This window comes from Apis laboriosa, unplaced genomic scaffold (genome assembly GCF_014066325.1).
Source record: "Apis laboriosa isolate Shangri-la unplaced genomic scaffold, ASM1406632v1 scaffold64_cov150, whole genome shotgun sequence".
Classification (NCBI taxonomy): domain Eukaryota; kingdom Metazoa; phylum Arthropoda; class Insecta; order Hymenoptera; family Apidae; genus Apis; species Apis laboriosa.
In genome coordinates this window covers 78078-94730 of record NW_025224011.1, presented here as the reverse complement: position 1 = coordinate 94730, position 16653 = coordinate 78078, and the positions used below count along the sequence as shown (strand labels likewise).

Genomic DNA, 16653 nt, shown 5'->3' with positions numbered 1-16653 from the left:
AAAAAAAAAAAAAAAAAAGTAAAGTAAAGTAAAGTACTAATTTGATCTCTGTAAAATTTCTATCGCATGCTTATCCGTTCATCTAACTTCTGGATAAAATAGACGTTTATATCCATTATCATGGAAATTTTTCACGTTACATTTGCCACGACTTCTTCTTGCTTCGAGATATCTAGATAGACCTGCTGAAACTCGTAAATTTTATTCCAACCGAGGTTTTAATTGCAAACCTCGTATAATTTATCGAAGATGTATTCTTTCCACGCGGCACGATCTCTCAACGGAACCTCTCACCAATTTAATCTCGAGCCTCGATTCAAATGCACGGTCTCAAACGTGTGTGTAGCGGCTCCGACCACGCGCAGTATTTTCCTCAATTTTTAACGGAAAACTTTTCCTTCCCCTCTCCTCTTGGCGAGTCGACTGTACATATTTTTTTCCAAGAACAAGAAATATCGTCCCGATTTTCCACGACCCGTCCTACTTCCGTCTCGAGAACGCGGTTCCTCGTCAATTCACCCTTGCAGCTGCGACTCAACAATCCCAAAGGCGTATTCGATTTTTCCACGAACCGCTGCCGTGTTCCCCGTTCGTTTTCTCCGAACTCTTAAATCTTTCGCGTCAATTTTCCGTCGAAGGGTTTAACACTTTCTCTTTCCCCCCCCCTTCCCTCTTCTAACACGATCCGTTCTTCACGAGTACGTCCATTTCTAATTTATTCTTCGACTCGGATCTCTAAGCTAAGAATGAAATTATTCGTCTCGTTTCTCAATCGATCAAATCGAAAAATTCCAATTGTCGAATAGATATATCGATGTAAAGTAATCGAAGCTATAATAATCTAATTTTAAAAATTATTAATAATTTCCAAAAATGGATGGAACGGATGAATAAATTCGCGTACGTAAAGTCACACGGTTGAACCGAATTATCCTCCAATTTCAACGTTTCGAGCTCGAAACGACGAGATTTCTCCGTCCTCCGCTCGCCCTAATCCGTCTCCTTTCCTACTCCCCTCCCACCTATCGAGGTAACGCGTCCCGATTTTCCGCGAGGCGGCCCGCTAAACGGAGCCTCTCGGCAATTTGCCGGCACGCCGCACAACTCACCGGCCCCGAGAGCGCAATCGATTACCGTGGTCGAAACTCGCGGCCGCCCGATACCGGATACAATAACCCGGCCGCCGCGCAATAGCAGCCGCGCGCGCTCCTTTAGGTGGCAGAAACCGGGTTCGTGTTCTCGGGACACGGCGGCTTAAAGCGGCACACAAGTCACGTACCGGCATGGGACCACCGAGTATTATGGCGCGTCCTCTACCCTGAACCGTTTCCCCTCCACTCGCTCGCTCGCTAGCTCGCTCGCTCACTCATTCTCTCTGTCCGTTTGCCTCGTTCCAACGTGTACACCTTCTTCTGCCTTGGCTGGCTACCTCTCTTCGTCGACCTTCCCTCCCTCCGTCTTCGTCCCACCCGCAGTCATATACGTATTACGCGCAGCGTATATAATGTGGGTGCCGGTTGCACAGCGAGGCAGCCCGGTGTCACGCTACGTGCTTCCTGCCCGCAGGCCATGGTGTGACAAAAGGCCTTATGTCCGCCCGCTCGTGGAACACTCGTGATCGCAATGTGTAATCAAGCTCGCATGGCCACTGTATTACCACGTACACCTCTACCGTGGCCCGCGGCCATCCAAGCGCCTCTATATACAGGCGCGCACACGAGCCACACGCAACCAACTACGCACGCATGCACGCACGCACGCACGCACGCACGCACGCACGCACGCACGCACGCGAGTAACGCGCCGCTTTTGGCTGGCCGTTTCCCGCGCAGGACGCGACCCGACCCTCCCCCTCCTTTCCACGATCGGTTTCGCAAGCCGGACAGAGAGGCAGACAGGGAGAGGGAGAAGGAGAGATATCCCAGCGGCGCCCACTTTTCTGCTCGATTCGTCGCGCCATCGTGCCCCAACCACCGGACCCGTGCTCTCTTTCGGAACCGATAGTCTCTCTCTCTCTCTCTCTCTCTCTCTCTCTCTCTCTCTCTCTCTCTCTCTCTCGAGGGAATTTTTTTTTGCCGCATCTTTTTCTCGCTTTCCTTTTTTTTCATCTTCTCGCTCGCTTTTTGTTTGCTTCTGTCGTTGATACTTGGATAATTTTGGATAGAGTAGGAGTTTAAGATTGGACTCGATTTGATAGGTAAATTGAAAGGCGATTTCGAATGAGTGGGAGACGACGCTTTCGTTTCGAGGATAAATTTAAAGAGTGGTACGCCTCTTGTGTTAATTTCGTTCCCATTGTGTTTTCTTACATCAAAAAGAAAAAAAAGAAATATTCTCTATCGAAACTTTCCCTGCCAATTCGTCACGAATTCTTAAAATCTTCCAGCCTATTGTATTGTTTACTCCAGTGTATTGTTACACGAAGTTAATTTTTATTCATTCGCGTCGAATTAACGAATAATATTTTCGTCGATTTTCGACGACACGAGTCTCCGTTCGTTTTTCCACGGAACAAGGGTGCAAAAGCGGGCCGAAGCGGAAAGTTAAGGGCGGAAAAGGGCAATCCTGCCGGGTCCCCGGTATACGTTGCACTTTTGGCAGTTTCCGAGCCGTGTCGGGATGCAGTCTGCCGCGAGTAACGTGTTTACCTAGACTATTGATCGAAGGGGGCGAGAGATCCGTGTTCGGGCAGAGGTGTGCGGCTTCTGGAAAACTTCGAGGGTGGAGGGTCGAGAATTTTTGTCGAGTTCCTCGTTGAGGGGTGGGGGGATGGGATATTCGAGAGCCAGCGGGATAGCCGAGCGTATCCGTGCGTCAGGGAAACTTTCGAGACCTCGACTCGACAACTCGACGGGGACACTCGTTGCGCCGCGCTTTGATATTTTTCCTGCCTCGATTGGAATTTTTTTGCGCGACTCGATTCTCCGCGTTTCTTCGCTTTTTTGCTTTTTCTCTCTTTCTCTCTCTCTCTCTCTCTCCCTCTTTTCCTCCCTTCCTTTTTCCCTCTCTCCTCTCTTCATGTTTCATTTTACGGGAGATTCTCGCGTCCAAATTGAACGATGCGGACGAAATATTTCTCGAAGTAAATTGCGCGATATCGATGATCGTTCGAGAATTTTACGATCTTGATCTTTTGTAGTTGTAACGAGCAATCGTTAATTTATATATGTATAATATATATGTATATATATATATGTATATATATGTATATATGTATAATATATGTTAATTTATATACGTTAATGTTTAAAAATAATGATATGCCAGTATTAATATCTTTTTAAAAAAAAAAATATTTAGAAATATGGATCGAGATCTTTGAATTTGACACTTATCATAATTTATACTTAGATTCGATAAAATTTCCAGCGGTTTAATCGCAATTTTGCTTTTTTCCCGGCTACATACTTTTTTAACTCGATCTTTCTAATTTGATTAGATCCAAATTTTAATCTATTTCGTTCAACGTAAAGTAAATAGGGAACGTAAAACTACATTATCTTCCACGATTTAACCACTTTAAACGCGTTCGTGGCAACAAGAACGCAAAAAGAAAGCGAACGAAATCTTCGATCCAACTCGACGAGCAAAAACTCGAAGAAAAAAAAGAAAAAAATAAAATAATCAGATCACCTTACCGAAAAATCGAATGAGAAAACACTTCTAGCTCCTAGCTCTCCGAAACTTCCATCCGATCCTCGATTTTGTCAATTTCAACGATTCAAAAAAAAAAAAAAGAGTACACCACTGAAAAATTCACCTGTCCGATCTTCACATCGATCGCGCCGATTTTGGACGATTCGTAAACACACTATCTCGCACTATCTCGAATCGAGAAAGAGAAAATATATCGCGTCGAGAAAAAAATAAAAAATAAAAAATCTCTTTTCTTGAAAATCGTTCGAGAACACGATTCGAAAAATCGATCTCTTTTCTTTAATATCTCTCCTTTCAATCACGATTCCTTCTTCCTTCTCTCGCACAACGATCCATTCGTCACGTTTCTTCTCACAAGCGGTTCGCACGTCTGGTAACGGAGCGCGGAGCGCGGAAAAGCGAAAGAGAGACGGTATGGGCCAGCAATTTCTGCGCCGGTCGGGATCTAATCCACCGCGAACAGCCGGCCTCTCGTCATACCGACCGTTACACACACCGTGGAGAAAACGTCGAACGCTTCGGGTGTCCCGAGCGGCAGTAAGTTGAATTCCCAAACGGGCGGGTGTGGCGACCGTCCCGCAACCGAAACGGATGCCGCTATCTCCACGACTCCCGGCGTTTCTCTCTCTCTCTCTCTCTCTCTCTCTCTTTCCCTCCCACCACTACCGCAACTTCTTTCAACTTTTCTCCAAGCCTTCCACCGATTTTTCTACCTTCCACCGTTACCTCTTTCTTTCCTTTCTTCTCTCCCCGGTGTCTTCTTCATTGCTATGGGAGAAATCGTTCCCACGAAATCGATCCTTTTTATCACGAGAATTCGATTCTTCCACTCTTCTGGGAATAGATTCGCTCGAAAAATTTTCCAACGAATTTCATTTACACGTATGTGTACGTCGTGATGTAACGTAATCGTGATGTGCAAAAAAAGAAATTCGCTCGATCGATTTCGACGGAGTTGGATCACCTTGGGAATACAACGAGTCCGGTATTGCGTTTTACAGAAGGTTTCACAGAAAGGATCCGATGATGTTTTTTCGAAAAGAGAATGGAAAAATTCGTGACGAGAATTCACGAAGCTGGTCGAAAATCGGGTGACGGATTCGTTCACGGTTCGACACGCCGCCGATTCGGGCTCGTGAAAGCGTGACACACGCGCGACAGCGTGCTGTCAGTGGCCGATCGGGCAACACTTTCCTCGTGACACTTTTTTTCAGCACGGATAAATGTCGGTGGTCGGATCAGGTTGTGGACGATAGCACGATTTCGCGTCGCGTGTTGTCACGCGCGACGGGTGAACCGCGGCGGTCGCGTGCGAACTCTCGAAAGAAACTCGAGCACGTCATCGTTCGACGACGGCTATGGGACGACAGGCGAAAGAAAGGCGGCGGGAGAAAGGGAGACGAAGGATCGACGGGCGACCTCCGTTCATCTCCATATTCATGGGGGACAACGTCGAGGCGCGACGACGATTCCGTGAGCTTTAACGAGCCGTAAAACGCGGCCGTGAACGAAAAAGAAAAAAGAAGGAAAAAAAAAAAAAGCGCAACGCACCTTTAACCGCCACCTTTTTCAAATCTCAGAATCGCGGTGTTATCGGTCGTCACGCAGCACCGACACCGCGATGAAAACAAAAATAAAGAGATGTAGACGGGTCACAAACACACCGGAGAGACACGCACACTCACTGTTTGCATTCGTCGTTGTGGACGTTCGTCGTTGCGGCTGTCGTGGTCGCGACGATCACCGAGACTGGCCGATATATGCTCGTGCGTCTGGCGGCACAGTCGCGAGAAAAAGAAGGGAAAGAGCGAGGAGAGAAAACGTTGGCTGAGCGCGCGGAAGTGAAAAAAAAAAAAAAGAAAAAGGAAAGAAAGAAAACAAAACACGGCACGAACCGAAGAGTCGAAGATGAGTAAAAAAAAGTAAAGAAGTAAAAAAAAAAAAAAAAAAAAGAAGCGCGACTCGCGGAACACTTGACGCGGCGCGCGGCTATACAACACACAAACACACTACTATATCACCGACCTGCACGAGAGCACCAGTAGCCAGCCGTAGTTCTCCTGGATCCTCACGTATCCAGCGTGACGATCCGTGCGTGCCGCGTGTCCACGTTCCGAAAGTGTCACCTCCCTCTCCAGTCGGTTGGCTTCAGACGTGTGCACCGGCGAAGATCCGTGAAAGGAGGAAGAAGAGGCGAGAGATCGGGGCAAGCCAGTCGCGGTTGGACGATGTCGGTGGCGCGCACTTCTCTCTCTCTCTTTCTCTCTCTTTGTCTCTCTCTCTCTCTTTGCCACTCGTCGCACCTTGATACTCCGTCTTTCTTTTCTCCTGTATTCCTGTACCTCTCTCTCCCTCCCACTGTCCTTTTCTTCTTCTTTACTTTTCTCTTTTTTTCTATAGTTTTGCCTCGGTCCGTCACTTGTTTCTTTCCCTTCTCCTTCTGTGATATTCTCTCTTTTTCCTTTTTCTTTTCCCACCGTTCTTTTTCCACGCTTTTCCACGCTTCTTTTTTCCCTTTCCTTTTCTTTTTTTTTTCTACGTTTCGTAACTTCCCTTTTTACAAAACCACCAGCGCGCACGTTCGACGCGCGGCGGCAACGAGCCGAGTATAGGAAGAGAGCAGCAAGAGACGTGTCCGCGCGAGACGGAAAGGAAAAGGAGAGCGCGCGCGCCCCGTGAAAGAAAGAGGAAGAAGGAGGAGAGTAGGAGCAGATGCCGAAGGAAGAGGCGGTTCGGGGCGCGGGAGGTGGAAAACCGAGCGACGGTGGCGGCGGCGGCAGACTCGGTTGACTCGGTGGCCGAGCGGTATCTCACCCGCGAAAAGCGTCCCGCGATCAGGTGACAGCGGGAGTACACACCGGCGCTACTCAGGAGCGAGAAAGAGGGATGGATGGCCGTGTGCGCGCAACACGAGAGGAACTGAGCGAACGAGACGGAACGAATGGCCCGCTCGAGCTCCCAACGGAGACAGAAGCCTAGTGGCTGCGGTGGAGGGGGCGCGTGGTGGGACGGCGGGAGGTTAAACACGCCGAACGCCGGCCAACCGACAGAGAGGGAAGTGGGAGCGAGAAGGAGGGAGAGAAACCGATAGCCGGCGCTCGTGCGTTTCGAGTGTGACTGACGGCGAAAAGAGAAAGAGACCCAGGGAGATTGGCGGAGGAGAGAGAGAAAAAGAGAGAAAAAAACAAAAGAGAGTAAGAAGAGTAAGAAGAGGAGGAAGAAGAAAAAAAGAAAAAGAAGGGTAAAAGGAAACTGGGGAGGAAATCGACGGAGAAAAAGAAGACGACACGACCGTCCCGCCAGGAAGAACAAAGAGAAGTAACATGCGTAACGAGGACGTAGAAGCGTAGGAGCGACGGAACAAGAGAGATGGGAGAAAACGGATATAGAGGCGGCGTATAGCGGCGGGTACGCGATGCGCGACTCGCCGGGGTGGAAGAGCGTGCGCGCGCGCGCGCACGTTTCTCTCGAAGGGGGAAGTCGAGGGAGAGAAGGGCTCCCTGATCGCTTCTGAGTGCAAACGGTTCGGCGTGCGGTGGGACACTGGCAGGCGGGCGGCTGGCTGAAACTGCTGTGGATAGCGGGTGGCGAGCGGTGCGATACTCTACGGGACGGGACGGGCCGAGAGCCGGGCCGGGACCCCCATCCACCTATACGGAACGCACACAACCGTTTCCTTCGTTGGTCGTTCGTTCGTTCGTTCGTTCGCTCGTTCGCTCGTTCGTTCGTTCGTTCGTTTCGTTCGTTCGTTTCGTTCGTTCGTTCGTTCGTTCGTTCGTTCGTCGTCCGTCGGTCTCCCTTCGAACATACACAAAGAGAGAGGGAGACTCGACGGACGCGCCACGCAGAGAGCGCAACACATAGCCGCGTTTTCACACGGACAGTGAGTCAGGCAGGCTGGCAGGCTGGCAGGCTGGCAGGCTGGCAGCCAGGCAGCCAGGCAGCCAGGCAGGCAGACAGACAGGCAGGTAGGTAGGTAGGTAGGCAGCCAGGCAGTCAGGCAGGCAGGCAGGCAGGCAGGCAGGCAGGCAGGCAAGCAAGGCAGCCTCGGCTATATATGAGCCATAGCACGTTACTACGCCAACGGCACTGCCTGCCCTCGGCTCGATTCGGTCTCGCTCGGGCGGCCGCGTTAGTCCGACTTTGCCGTCTTCGTCGACCGCTACGCTCCATCCTTGTCGTTCTCGCTAACTCGTCTTTCGGCGCGCTTCTCTCTCTCTTTCTCTCTCTTTCCTTCCTTTTCCCCTCTATCTTTCTCCGTCCCTCGTTCTCTCTGGTGCTCCGTTTCGTGCCGCTACTCTCCTCCTGCCTCTCATCCCTCGGATCTCCTCGTCGTCGTTTTCCTCCCCCTTCCTCACGCTTCAGCCCGATGCTCTCTTCCGCAAGCGCGCACGATCCACGTCTCTCTTTTTCTCCACGCTTCTTCTCCTTCTCTCGGATTCTCGCCTTCCATCCTCCTCCATTAAACGGACCCTCCGTCCGATCGTTTCTCTCGGTCCGTGTGCACCGCTCCCTCGTTCTCTTTCTCGAAGCGTCGGCTTCTCTTTGTCGCTCCGTCCTCGTCGTTTCACGGCTACGTCTCGCTCGCTCTTACACCGTCTGTCGCGTTCTCTTTCCAATCCCACGCTCGCTCCTCGTCACGCCTCGTTCTCGCGTCGTCCTCCTCGTTTTCCCGCTGTCTCTCTTCGATCCTCGTCGGCTCGTTCTCTGTTCCCTCTCTTGGAGAGCGCTCGCGCGCGCGCGCGCGCGCCCACACTCGAGCGGTAGCATATCGTAGGTCTGCCTGCCTACCGGAGCTTTTCAGACACCGATGAACGTGCTGGAGGCTCGAAAGCACGACGCAGAGAGAAGGAGAGAGAAAGAGAAGGAAAAAAAAGAGGGAGGGGAAAAAAAAAAAGAGGCTGCGAACGAAAAAAGAGACGAGTCAAGCGGGAAGGAGCGAGAAGGAGCGAGATAAAACGAGACGTGACCGCGGGGATGTAACGGGTGTGTATGGAACGACACAACGACGACGACGACGACGACGACGACGACCGGCGGGCGCCTTGTTCACGAATTTTTCGCCGCGGGATGAGTTTCGTGAAGCCGGCAGCCGAGGTGGAAATTGCTTCCAGAGAAATTGGATTTCACGATAATGGCGCGAATCGGTTGCACAGATTTCCAGGAAACCAAAACGGGTGGAAAGGAGCGGGAACCGGCGGTCCCGCTTCGATTCATCCCGACCCACTGTAAATTTCTCGATACACGCGACGATACAACCGTAACTACTATCCGTGAACTCGCCGCTGTTCTCGTTTCGAGTTTCTGGGGGAGGGGGAAGGGAGAGGGAAGAGGGATCCCTGGCAACCGTCGCGCAACGTGGAAATTATTCTTCTTCGAATTTTTTTCTTCCTCCCACTTATTTTTTATAAATAATACTCCCATCGATTCGTATATCGTATCGCAGAATCAGGCGAAATTGACGAAATTAACTCGATTATTTGAATAAAATTTGCTCGTAGATTGTGGTTTTTCTTTCTTCTTCTTTTCTGTGGTTCGAAATCGTCTCACTTTCGTGTGAGGCGTTCGAAAGAAACACGTGCGTTTTAACAGTTAATTTCTAGCTTCGCTTCGTTGATACAAGACTTTTACACGCTTCGAAATTTCCTCCGTTTAAGCAGATTTATGTAATATCTTCGTCGCTACTAATTGGCTGGCCCTTCAAAGCGTAGCTAGTCACTGCTGGTTACTATCGCAAACAGAATTAGCGTGATTTGCGGTTGCGGATCTTTCGTTTAAACGTTTGCATGGAAAATCCATGGGACTAACGGGACTCCAGGTGGAGTTTCGACCGACGCCATTCTTATAATTTTAATTTTTTTTCTCCGGTATACTGTTAATTATGCGTTGATTTTTCTTGATTTTAAAATAATATTTCTGTGTTTCTGTGTATTTCTGTGATTCTTGGGATTAGAATATGTTAGATAATAAATAATAAATATGATATGAAAATACAAAAAGTGTTCTTGTTGGTTTTTTTTTCTGATATTTCTCAAAATAACTTGAAAATTTAATTATATGTATCACATGTTATTTTCGAAAGAATAACATTATACGACCAGTCCTGTCAAAAATTGCGTCAAACAAACTATAAAATAAAATCATCTTTCCGAAAGGATGATTTTCACTTTCACTATTCCAAAAATTTTTCAATAATTCTAATTCCTTAAAAATCATCCCGAAAAACACACTACCATTATTTCCAAGATCCAACCCCGATGGACAAAATTTATCGAAGTTACTTTAATAATTTCAAAGCACCTAACAACAATTGCACATTAATTGTAATATGAAAAGCGGATCACCAATCAACCAACTACTACGAATAAATGTTATTTAACAACTTTTTCCATCTTTTTTTTAATGCCCAACTCTGGCTTTACCATTTTACAACCACTCTATATAACCGCGCGATTCTTCGCAGGGAGCGCAGGACCTCGTGCCTGCGATCTCCACCCGCAAAGATCGTCCCAAGGGATAAGCGAGGACAAGCAAAGGCTGTTGCCCGATTCCGAAAGGAGTTAGCCTTTGGTGACAGGAAGCGGAGGAGATCGGTCACCGCGCGCGGAAGCCTGTCCGCTTCCGATCGGGGACAAGTCGGTCTCAGCTATTCCAACAAAGTATTCCTCGCACACAGACGAAAGAGAGAGAGAGAGAGAGAGAGAGAGAGAAATAAAGAGGGAGGGAGGAAGAGGAGGAGGGAGAGGGGGGCGATGAGCGCAGTCGCCGAGTCTGCGAAGTTGCCTTAATCTCGATCCGCCTGTCTCTCTCCCTCCCCCTCACTCCCTCTCTCTCTCCATCTTTCCACCTCTATCTTCCCCTCCCGCCACCTCTTCCCCTCTCGTCACTGGGAACGACAGACTTTGAGGGTGACTTTGAACGAGATAGAGAGTTCGAGAAACGAGAAAACGAAGCGTGGAAGCGGAGAAGAACCGTCCGTGGGCTCGTCCGTAATCCGGGTAAAGAAAGAAGCTGGCTAGAGGTAGTGGAGGCGACATCGTGGAGGACGGGTAGGAAAACGATGAAAGAGAGGAGAGAGAGAGAGAGAGAGAGAGAGAGAGAGGGAGACGGACACGGAGGGACGGGAGAGGAGAATACCTGAGCACAAAGGCACTCGACATGGCGAAATACAGGAGAGCCGTCCAGAGAGAGAGAGAGAGAGAGAGAGAGAGAGAGAGAGAGAGAGAGAGGGAGAAGGTGGACCCGCATCACGCGAGGTTCACGCTCAAAGCATCGGCTTTGGGACTCTTGGAAATTCGTGCATTCGTTTTTTGAGTTACGATTATACGATCGTGTTGATAATATATATTTGTAATATATTGTGATAATATATTGGTACATCTCAGAGTCTCTTTCTCTCTTCCTTTATAGTGTTAATTGAAATTATTAATTAGATCTACGTTCTTTTTCTGGTGGTTAAAAGATTGGGTATTTTTGTTTCTTTTAAAGATATAGATACACAGGGATTTCTAAAAATAGAATTTCGATTGATGCGAACGACGAAAATTATTCTCCTTCGTTGAACGCACAAAGGGAATTCTAACTATTGCACGATTGTCTAAAAAAAAAATATATATATATAATCCTGTCGAGTTGTCGATTTTTAGAGCGGAGGAAAGACAATGAGCCGTATATGGACATTGTAGCATCACGTAATCTCTACTATCTCGTCCTTGTACGACATCTAATTAGGACACCGTATTAGACGAAGTAAGAGACGAAGTGTGCAACATCGTCGTGTGGCTAAGGACACCATCACCTCGCTCTACCTCCTCCGTCTCGCTTCGTCTAACGCAACTTCGACTCCTCCTAATCCCGCGAATAAAACCCAAAATTTTTGCATTTATCTCCAAAAAATCGACGACCAGGATCCAAACGTGAACAGTGATTTGATTTTCGTGAGAGGGGAAGGCTATGCTTGCAATTGATGAAAAAATGGACATACTTTCTTCGAAAATTCACGAATATCTTCATTTTCGCGAGAAGGGAAGAAAGAGAAGAAGGATGATAACCGAAATTTCTGCATTTTTCTTCAGTCCACGAAACTCGACACACAACGGGCCGATTTTCTTTTTACGCCTAGGAATCGAAACACAAATCGAAAGAGGAAAGGATACCACCAAAATTTTTCCATACTTTCTTCTACACACCGAACAAGTATTCCGCGAACAACATCAACACCCTGCGCGACACAACGAAAACGAAAAACGATTTTCGAAAAAGGGAAAGCCAGAGTCGTACTTTCTTTAAAAAAAGTGTCTTATCATTATAATATATAACGAGGATAACATTTCGACGAACAATATCATCTCCGATTCACGCGAGAAAGCTCTCGTACTTTCTTCACCCTCCCCAAAATCGAAAGATTTGTCCCCCTCGTGCAACGAGAAGTGCCGATATTCGACCCAACAATGTACAACGAAAAAGAAAACGTACCCGATTCCCGCGGGAAAAAAAATTGATAACAACGCCGAAATTTTTCCATACTTCCTTCACGCTCCGGAAAGGTGTTCCACGAACAACATCAACACCCTGCTCGCAACGGGGGAACGGGCCCGAGAATGAATTCGCCGTGAGAAGGGGAGGGGAGGGCTATAGTGCGGGGGACGCAGAGAGAGAGAGAGAGAGAGAGAGAGAGAGAGAGAGAGAGAGAGAGAGAAGGGTACGCGAGATGAACACGCAGTGGGAGGGCGGTACCCCCTTAACACCGGGCACGAGGCAAAAAGGAGTCCAGCTGCGCTGCATCCTTGTCCGGGCTGCTCTCTCCCCGAAGGGAGCCGGCCCGGATTATTAAAATGCCGGATAGGGATGGGGAAGAAGAGGGTTCCGTTCCACTGTTACCGTGGGGCCTACGCAGCCCACGAAACCGGTACAACCCTCCGCCTCCCTTTCTCTTCCTCCCCATTCTTGTCCAACCTTCTTCGATCCCCGTCCGGGCCTCTCTCTCGCTTTCTCGCTCCCTCTTTCCCCTCCCTTCTCTCTCTCTCTCTCTCTCTCTCTCCCTCTCGAAAGAAAGAAAGAAAGAAAGAAAGAAAGAGAGAGACGGGCTGATTCGGTATTCAAGTTGGAAGTCGGTGGTGCACACGGGCCGGGCTGCATAAAATCTCCCTAAAAACTCCCTCCCTCGACAATGATACCAATCAACCGGAGGCCGCCATCGAGGCCACCAATCAGGGAGGCTTTGACGCGCGGCGACAACGTTTTTTGGGATTAATTCTCGGGATGACGGGGCGACACTTGGTCCCTTGATCGTCGGGACGACGAAGGGAAGGGAAATAACCGATTGGATAGAGAGGCGATCCGATCCGATACGATGTTTAATTTTAAGGGGGTGGGAGGGGGCATGTCATGAGAGGCGGTAAAGTTTTCAAGTAATTGGTTTCACGAGCAAATTGCAATTTTTTTTTTTGTGAAAGCTTTTGCAAATATTTCCAATGATTTCGAAGGGAAAGGTTGAAGTGTAAAGAAGGTTGGGACGGGGCTAATTATGCCCCGTCCCCTGTCATCGTTTAACGATCTAAACAAGGGAATAGGACGACCCTTCGACACCTTGCAGCTTCTTGGCCACCTTGCGTATCACCGACACAACAAAGAAAATCCGCTAAGCACGTGCAATGTGCTCCCTCCTCCTAGGGACTGAGTTACCTGAGAGCTTTTAAGGATCCTAATACATTTTGTTTAGGGTAGACCTATTGTCGAGTGACGAACGTTAAACGAAATTATCGGGAGGACTCGAAACAGGGTGGAAACAAATTTCTTTCTTCTTTTCTTTTTTTTTTTTTACCTGACTTTTTCCGGAAAAGGTGTTTTTCCCCCTCCTTCGTTGGAGGGGTCGATCGCTCGAAACATCGATTATTTTGTTGATTAATCGTTAATTGATCAATTAGGACGATAGAAATTTTCAAGAGGTAATTTCACAATGATTCAAAAATAAATTGGAATAGTAATCAAGCATACATTTATCGAGGAAAGAAATAATAAAAGTGGAAACTCACTTACCCCCTTTACGTTAAACAGATGTCGCTCCCCTCTTTCCTCAGAAATGTTTCGAAGTCGCAAAATCCTCTCGCCCGTTGATCTCCGCAACTCTTCCGCAAGAATAATGGTTCGCTGTCGAAAAACAAGAGCGACTCGGTTAGCGTAACGTTTAACGGAACCGATCGATAAATCGTCCAACTTTACGTTCACGTTCCGTTATTTTACATTTTCGCGGGTGGATCAACCGTCGACGAGAAATTTTTAATATGTATATGTATACATGAGATCGATGTTAATAAGTTAATATTAAATTCGATCGGTACGAAAACTTTTTAGATATATAATCGGGATATTGGTGGGATAATTGCACGTTTTTCATATTTTCCTATAATTTTGCATTTATTAAGCGTCGTTGCGTGTTATGCAATCGTCGATGGGATAAACAAGACCCTTGATAACCGTGACCCCGATCGAGGCCACGAGTAAGCGGCATTAATCGAGGTTTTATCGTGTTCCACGACGAATCATCAATTTAATCCTCCCATATCCTTGAATATTTTCCACTAACTTCCATCAGGTGTATTAGATGTTCGAATTCGAATAGGAAAAAAACTAGCCTACAAAATTCCTATCTTCTTATCCCCCAACAATTCGACAAAATTTCGATGCAATAAAATATTTTAAAGTATATTAAAATCTATTCAATTCTGAAATATATTATTAAGATCCTTAGACGTAAATAAAATTTCGATCTTAAAATCTAATTGTGAAACAAATTATTATTAACAAATTACATTACAACAATCGTCAAAATTCTAATTTTTATTTTATACTTATCCCCTAACGATATATTCTAAATTATACTAAAAATTAACCCAACAAAATTCCAATTTTCATCTTAGGTATTCTAAATTATATTAAAATCTATCCAATTCTAAAATATATTATTAATAATTCCATAATAAATTTCGATAGATATTGAAACCTGTTCAACTATGAAACACTATTGCTAACAAATTACATTACAACAATTCCGATCTTTATTTTATACTTATCCCCTAACGATTCCACAAAATTTCAAAATAGTTAAATATTAAAACCTATCTAAAACCATCCCTAACGCATTATTAACAAATTACATTAAAAACTAGCCAACAACTATCAAAATCCCCAATTTCCACCTTACTTAATATTGAGATTCCAAAATCTCGATACGATACATTCCAAATTACTAATTAAAAACTAGCCAACAAAATTCCAATTAAAAATTCCACTATATCCACCTAAATATATCCCTAAACGATTCCACAAAATCTCAGACACGATATATTCCAAATTACACAAATACTAAAAACAGCCCAGCCCAACCGTCATAATTCCAATCCTCGACCACTTCCTTACTTAACCACTTCCCCTGAAAATAATCCCTGAACGATTATTCCACCGAATATTATTCGATGCCACGTATAACAATCCTAAACCAACCGAAACTAAAATCCATACTTATATAAACAAATTAAAAAAAAAAAAAAACAAACCCACCAACCCAATCCTCATCTTACCATCGTCCATTTCCATCCCCAAACGATCATACCACCTCCGACTACGTTACGAAATAATTAAAGATAAAAGCGCGGCTTTTCGACTTCGTACGTGAGAACAAGAGATATCCCATTCCGGGGTCAGAGAGAGACAGAGAGACACGGAGACAGAGAGACAGAGAGAGAGAGAGATACGCGGCTCTCACCTTGGCGGCGGCTCACTTCAACAGCTTACTCGCGCGGGCCTAGCCGCGCGCATAATCGCACGGAAACGTTCCGCAAACAGCCAACACAGTCCCGGGCTCCACGGATTCCCGCCGAGTTTGTCCCGGATATCGCGCAGGCCAGCAAGCCGCGGGTAGGGATCGCCGCCAACGTCCCGTCACTAATTACATTCTCCTCGCGCAATCACGGCCGCGTGTACACTTACGCCCTGGCCCGCGTCCAATCGCCCCACACTCGAGATCCGAAGCTCCCCCTCTCCTCCTCCTCCTCCTCCTTCTCTCTCGCGCCTGAAACTTTTTTTCAGGGGCTGAATTTTTTTTTTTTTCTTCAATCTTTGTACAGGTGTTACTTCTCTTTCTCAAGAGATTCGATCAAGGAATAATAATAATAATAATAATAATAATAATAATAGGAAAGTTTGGAATATCAATAAGATCGATACGTTTCGTTCTTTTTTTTTTTTTTTTTTTCGATCTTTGTGCACAGGTGTTTATTCCTTCGTTTCTTAAGAGATTCGATCAAGGATAGGATAGTGATGATGATGATGATGATGATCAGGTTTTATTTTAGGGGAGGTTTTTTTCTTATATTCTTGGGAGGGAAAGAGGAGATGTTGAGGAGAGGTTTTTCGAGGAGAAGGTTGGAAATACGTTTTGCCTCACCTGAAATAAAGGCGTTCGACGGTTTGGGGTAAAAGCGACACTTTTAATGAGTTTTGAGGGTGGGGTCAGTCCTTCTGTCGAGTCTCCCACTATTCTTCTTTCTTCGCCGGGCTCATGGGTATGAACGTACCTGGAATTCTAAAGTTGGTCACGTGGGAAAGCTTACTCTGGAACATCTTACTAATAATAACGAAACGAGGAGAGGGTAGAGGGTGGATGTTCGATTTTAGGGAAATTTGATGAATTTTCGGATGTTTAGGCGGAATTTTGATCGGGTTTAAAAGAAAAAAAAAAAAAAGAAAAAGGAAAAGGATCATCTATCTTGGATGCTTTTCGAAAAAAAGCAATTTTAAATTCGATCCTGGAGATCTTTTCCAGAACAGAATTTGACAAAGAGTGTGCAAGTGGCTTTTATTATAAAGTTGGAAAGAAATTTTCATCGGTGCGGCAACCTGGCAGAGAGTAGTAGCTGCCAGCTTTTAGCGAGCGAACGAAATTTGAAACGGGCGAATATTTTCGTAATGTAATTTTCGAAACGTATCTTTACATCC

At 46.5% G+C, this 16653-nt stretch overlaps 1 protein-coding gene across 5 annotated transcripts in view; it reads right to left on the bottom strand.

Annotated features, from left to right (window-relative positions):
* Positions 1 to 16386, bottom strand: part of LOC122718609 (endochitinase A-like) — a 76025-nt gene extending 59639 nt beyond the window's left edge. Inside the window, exons 1-3 of one of the 5 annotated variants that reach the window (XM_043943799.1) lie at positions 16103 to 16386; positions 15422 to 15727; positions 13696 to 13806 (exon numbers count right to left, since the gene is read on the bottom strand). The gene's annotated coding sequence lies outside the window, so the exon portion shown is untranslated. Of the gene's footprint in view, positions 1 to 3638; positions 3734 to 5208; positions 5405 to 5682; positions 6895 to 13695; positions 13807 to 15421; positions 15728 to 16102 lie in introns of those variants that run through there. The other 4 variants (XM_043943800.1, XM_043943803.1, XM_043943801.1 and 1 more) reach the window with 4 other exon arrangements.
* Positions 16387 to 16653: the final 267 nt, after the last annotated feature.